The sequence below is a fragment of the Hemitrygon akajei genome, unplaced genomic scaffold (assembly GCF_048418815.1).
Source record: "Hemitrygon akajei unplaced genomic scaffold, sHemAka1.3 Scf000035, whole genome shotgun sequence".
NCBI classification, from domain to species: Eukaryota; Metazoa; Chordata; class Chondrichthyes; order Myliobatiformes; family Dasyatidae; genus Hemitrygon; species Hemitrygon akajei.
Window position 1 is genome coordinate 9,197,422 of NW_027331921.1, and position 6,430 is coordinate 9,203,851.

A 6,430-nucleotide genomic window follows, 5' to 3' on the forward strand; every position below is an offset into this window, starting at 1 on the left:
CTACAGCTACAAAAAGTGTGGCTAATGCAGCAGGATCCTCCTTTGAGTCAGTATGGGTGGATGTCAGGAGCAGGAAGGGAGCAGTTACTCTACTGGGGGTATTCTATCGACCTCTTGTAGCAGCAGAGACATCGAGGAACAGACTGGGTGGCATATTTTGGAAAGGTGGAAAAATAACAGGGTTCTTATCATGGATAACTTTAACTTCCCTAATATTGATTGACACTTGATTATCTCCAATTGTTTAGATGGGGCAGAGTTTGTTAAGCGTGTCCAGGACGGATTCCTGTCACAGTATGTTGATAAGCCTACTAGGGGGAGTTCCATATTGGATCTAGTGTAAGGATTTAAAGCTTGAACTAGCGGGTGGGGATTGGCACGACGTATTTGCAGGGAAATGTAATATGGATGTGTGTTTGATGTTTAGGGATCTCTTGCAGGATGTTAGGGATAAATTTGTCCCGGTGAAGAAGATAAAGAATGGTAGTGTGAAGTGATAAGTGCGGTGGAAAATCTAGTCAGGTGGAAGAGGGCAGCATACATCGGTTTATGAAGCAAGGATCAGATTGGTTTATTGAGGAATATAGGGTAGCAGGAAATTAGCTTAAGAAGGGGCTGAGGAGTGCACGAAGGGGGCATGAGACGGCCTTGGAGAGTACGGTAATGGAACGCCCCAAGGCGTTCTTCAATTATGTGAAGAACAAAAGGGTGTCCGGTGTGAAGCTAGGACCGAATAGAGATAAAGGTGGGAAGTTGTGCCTGTTGGTTGTGGAAGCGAGCAAGGTCCTCACTGAATATTTCTCTTCGGTGTTCACGAATGAAAGGGAACCTGATGACACTGAGGACAATATGAGTGAGGTTGAAGCTCAGGACCATTGCTGATATTAAGGGAGAGGAGGTGCTGGAGTTGTTGAAGTACAATAGGACGGATAACTCCCAGGGGGCTGACAGAATAGACCCCAGGCTGCTCCACGAGGCAAGGGAAGAGATTGCTGAGACTGGCTCGGATCGTTCTGTCCTCGTTGTCCACTGGAATGGCACCGGTGGATTGGAGGGAGTCGAATGTTGTCCCCTTGTTCAAAAAAGGAAGTAGGTGTAGTCGAGGTAATTATAGGCCTTACGTCTGCGGTGGGAAAGATGTCGGAAAAGTTTCTTAGAGATCAGATCTACAGGCATTTGTAGAATCATAATCTGATCAGGAGCAGTCAGCATGGCTTTGCGAAGGGCAGATCGTGTCTTGGAAACCTGTAAAGTTTTTTGAGGAGGTGACCAGGCATATAGATGAGGGTAGTGCAGTGGATGTGATCTATATGGATGTTAGTAAGGCATTTGATAAGTTTCCACACGATAGACTTATTCAGGAAGTCAGAAGGCATGTGATTCCAGGAGGTTTGGCTTGCCTGCAGAAAGCTGTGTGCCGTGACGGAGGGAGTATTTTCCGATTGGAAGTTGTGTCTAGTGTTGTTCCAAGAGAATCGGTTCTGGGAACCCTACTGTTCGTAATTTTTAATAACGACCTGGATGTGGGGGCAGAAGGGTGGTTTGGCAAGTTTGCAGACGACACAATGGTTGCTGGTGTTGTGGATAGTGTAGAGGATTGTTGAAGATTGCAGAGAGACATTGATAGGAAGCAGGAATGTGCAGAAGGTGTTCAACCCGTAGAAGTGTGAGGTGGTACACTTTGGAAGGACAAACACCATGGCAGAGTACAAAGTAAATGGCAGGATACTTGGTAGTGTGGAGGAACAGAGACAGCTGGATTTACATGTCCACATATCCCTGAAAGTTGTCTCACAGGTTGATAGAGTATTTAAGAATGCTTATGGGGTGTTGGCTTTCATAATTCAAGGGATAGTGTTTTTAGAGTCGCGAGGGAATGATGCATCTCTATAAAACCCTGGTTAGGCCACACTTGGAGTACTGTATCCAGTCTGGTTGCTTCACTATAGGAAGGCTGTGGAAGCATTGGAAAGGCTACAGAGGAGATTTACCAGGATGTTGTCTGGTTTAGAGAGTATGCGTTATGAACAGAGATAACGGCAGCTAGGGCTTTACTGTTTGCAGAAAGAAGGAGGATGAGAGGAGCCATGATAGAGTTATACAAGATATTAAGAGGAATAGATAGAGTGGCCAGCCAGCACCTCTTCCCAAGGGCATCACTGCTGAATACAAGAGGACATGGCTTTAAGGTAAGGGGAGGGATATTCAAGGGGGTATTAGAGAAATGATGTTTACTCAGAGAGTGGTTGGTGCGTGGAATCCACTGCCTGAGTCAGTGGTGGATGCAGATACACTGGTGAAATTTAAGAAACTGCTAGGCAGGTATATGGAGAAATTTAAGTTGGGGGATATATGGGAGGAAGGATTTCAGAGTCGGTACAACATGGTGGGCCGAAGGGCCTGTTCTGTGCTGTACTAATCTATGTTCTATATCTGTGTCTATTTGACGTGTATGCTGAGGTATTTTCCTCCGGGAGTGTGTGATGGATGTTGTGGAGGGATATTCACTGTGCCTGATCCTGTTAATGTGCGATGGGACGATGTTGGGGGCGGGGAAATACTCTTTGTGCCTGACCTCAGGTGAACGTGATGGGACCGCATGGCGTGAAATTCACTCTCTGCCACCCACGGGTGTGTGTGTGTTGGAAAACAGTGCAGGGAGATTCACTCTGTGTATCACTGTTCCTTGTTCCTGATTTCCAGAGCAAACCTGTTCCGAGAATTGGGTCACAAATAAAGACCGGTGTTATTACGTTTCCACGTTTGTAACATCTTTCTACAAAGCGATTCAAGATTGTTCAAACCGAGATTCAAGGCTGCTCGAAATCAATTCAAAGGATGAAGCGGTATGTGTCACAGCACGAGAAGATCCCACAGAAACAAAGGAATCATCACACACTCCCGGGGTCAGACACAGAGTGAATTTCCCTCCACAGCGTCCAATCACACAGTCCAGGGGTCAGACACAGAGCGAATCTCCCTCCACACCGTCCCATCACACAGTCCCGGGATCAGACACAGAGTGAATTTCCCTCCACAGCGTCCCATCACACATTCCCGGGGTCAGACGCAGAGTCAATCTCCCTACGCACCGTTCAATCACTCACTCCCGGGGTCAAATACAGAGTGAATCTCCCTCCGCACCGTCCCATCACACACTCCCGGGGTCAAACACAGAGTGAAACTCCCTCCGCACCGTCCCATCACACACTCCCGGGGTCAGACACTGAGTGAAGCTCCCTCCACACCGTCCCATCACACACTCCCGGGGTCAGACACAGAGTGAATTTCCCTCCACAGCGTCCAATCACACAGTCCAGGGGTCAGACCCAGAGTGAATCTCCCTCCACACCGTCCCATCACACAGTCCCGGGATCAGCCACAGAGTGAATTTCCCTCCACAGCGTCCCATCACACATTCCCGGGGTCAGACGCAGAGTCAATCTCCCTACGCACCGTTCAATCACTCACTCCCGGGGTCAAATACAGAGTGAATCTCCCTCCGCACCGTCCCATCACACACTCCCGGGGTCAAACACAGAGTGAAACTCCCTCCGCACCGTCCCATCAGACACTCCCGGGGTCAGACACTGAGTGAAGCTCCCTCCACACCGTCCCATCACACAATCCCGGGGTCAGACCCAGAGTGAAGCCCCCTCCACACCGTACCATCACACAATCCCGGGGTCAGGCACAGAGTGAAGCTCCCTCCACACCGTCCCATCACACACTCCCGGGGTCAGGTACGGAGAGAATCTCCTTCCACACTGTCCCATCACACACTGCCGGGGTAGGGCACAGAGTGAAGCTCCCTCCACCACCGTCCCATCACACACTCCCGGGGTCAGGTACAGAGAGAATCTCCTTCCACAGTGTCCCATCACACACTACCGGGGTCAGACACAGAGTGAATCTCCCTCCACACCGTCCATCACACACTCCTGGGATCAGACACAGAGTGAATCTCCCTTCACACCGTCCCCTCACACACACCCAGGGTCAGACACAGAGTGAGTCTCCCTCCACAGTGTCCCATCACACACTCCTGTGGTCTGACACACACTGAAGCTACCTTCACAGAGTCCCGGAAGAGATTCCTGTTGTAATCAACTGAGAGAAGCTCGGTATCATTGTTTTCGATTCTTGGCATTAATACAGTAAATTTAAATTTCCCAGAACTTTGTAACCCGCAACCTTGTGGACCAAACCCGTACATACTGGATTGGAAAATGCGAAAACGGGTGAGATTTGGACTGATCTGTCGGGTGAGAGTTGGGTATTGTGATAGTCCTGACGGGAGAACATAGAATTCGTTTACAGTCTGAAGTAGTTTTGATGAAAAAGTGAGGGGTATTGGGATTTGTTTGTATGTGTGTAGGGTGTAGTATTTTGGGGCCGCACATGTCTGCCGGGAAAGTACAGGGCAGTGGGAATATTTCGGAAAATGGCAGGGGGCAGTAGGGAGAAAACAGTACACAGGGATTACTTTGGTACTGACGCATGTCGGTCAGGAGAGCGCGGTGCAGTGAGATCATTTTGGAGATAGTCGCCGGGCTGTGAGGCGAGGAAGCAGCAGCTGGATTAGTTCAGTGAATGACTTAGATCTCAGGGGCGAGAGTAGGACAACTGCATTAGTTTGGAGAACTGTACAGGGCGATGGGCACACAGTGAGTTAAAGTGATTAGTTCGGAGCTAGTCGCCAGGCTGTGAGGAGAGGGAGGAACAGTGTGATTCGTTTGCTGAATGACATAGATCTGAGGGGAAAGAGCTGGGCAGCGGGATTAGACGGTGGGACAGCGGATTTCGTTCGGGGACTGAAACAGATCAGAGGCGAGAGGGTGGTCCTGTTCGACTCGTATGGGGACTGACAGAGGAATCTGGTGAGGAAGCGGTTCGGTGGGATTAGTTTCGGGTCACAGGATTGTGGGGTGACATTGGGACCGTGGTGTCTGCCTGGGTACTGACACAGGGCCGTGGGGGGGGAGTGGTTGAATGGGATGGGTTTGGGGACTCACGCAGGCAGTTAGGAGTGATCGAATTCATGGGATTAGCTTGGGGACGGACTTCACTCGGGTCATCTACTGAAGCTGTTTTGTCTCTGTTGAAATTGTTTAACCCTCCTGGATAGGAATGTGGACTGGAGTTTCCTGTACAATGGGTCCTCTGGAACGCCCGCCTGCAGTCAGTGCGGAAGGAGTATCCCTTGTGCTGGTGATCGGCGTTTCATCTGCGAGAAGTCGGCACCTTTATTCCCGGATATTCCTGAAAAGATCCAGGGTCTCTGTCAACAGCCAGTGGAGTCGACGTGAATCTAGTGACTACCCCCATTTTCTCCTCCTTCTCTCCCCTTCACTCTCACTCCTAAATCCTGTCAAATTCGCTCCTCACCCTCTCTGCCCCTCCCTCCTACTCCATCTCCTCCTCTTGTCGCAATCATATTCTCCCCATAAGACACTGACAAATCCCTCTCGCCATCTATCCCCTTCATTCTCGCCATTTCCCCCGTCCCGTTCTTCCCCGCTCCCTCTACATTTCTCTCTACCCCCTCTCCTCCCCTTATTTCCTCGAACTTTCTCCGCCCGCACTTTCTCTGCTCCCTCTGCCCACCTCTCGCCTCTCTCCCCTTCCCTCCCCCAGGCACTCTGTACCTCCCCTTCCCGTTCTATCTAAACCATCCGTCTCTCTGATCTTTCCCTCTCTTTCTGCTTTCCATCCTCTCTCACCTCAATCCTGTGCCGTCTGGTTCTCGATAACCCAATCCTGGGTGAAAGTCTGTGCGCATTCCCTCTGTCTCTGACCTTCTCAGGTTTATGTAACTCTGTAAATAAACAACTGCGCTCCAGGGAACGGAGTCCCAATCTTCCATCCCTCTCTCCATAACTCAGTCCTCCGAGTTCTGGCAGTATCCTTCTAGAACACCCTGTACAATATATCCAGTTCACTGACATTTTGTCCTAAATCAGGGCGGCCTGACCGACGCCTTGTCCCACGGCAACGTGACCTCCCAACTTCTGTACTCGGTGTCCTGACTGGTGAAGACCAGCGCGCCTAATGTCCTGTCCGCCCTATCGGATGTTTTCCACAGAAATCTCTATCTGAATTATTATCTGAAACTTATAAGGCCTGAAATTAGTTCTTTTGAAGCATCAGCACGGTGCAAAGATGTACAATTAATGTAAACTGCAAATAATAATAAACACCGCAGAAATGTCGAGTTAGTGCTGATGCGTTGAAAGATGTGATGGGGCAGGGGAAGAAGCTGTTCCTGAATCGCTGTGTGTGGGTGTTCTGTCTCCCGGAGTTGTCAAATACTCCTCCTATAATACCACGTCCAATCCCGTTATCATTCCCGTGAACCCTCTCCAATGGCTCACATCCCCTGTGAGATAAGCGATCGAGACCTGCCCACAAAACTCCAAATGTGACCTCA

The 6,430-nt window shown here is 49.8% G+C and overlaps 1 long non-coding RNA gene across 1 annotated transcript in view; it reads left to right on the forward strand.

Annotated features, from left to right (window-relative positions):
• Positions 1 to 5,536, forward strand: part of LOC140720065 (uncharacterized) — a 28,706-nt gene extending 23,170 nt beyond the window's left edge. Inside the window, exons 2-4 of the long non-coding RNA XR_012097088.1 lie at positions 2,704 to 2,846; positions 4,177 to 4,265; positions 5,129 to 5,536. This is a non-coding gene — a long non-coding RNA (uncharacterized lncRNA). The remainder of the gene's footprint in view (positions 1 to 2,703; positions 2,847 to 4,176; positions 4,266 to 5,128) is intronic.
• Positions 5,537 to 6,430: the final 894 nt, after the last annotated feature.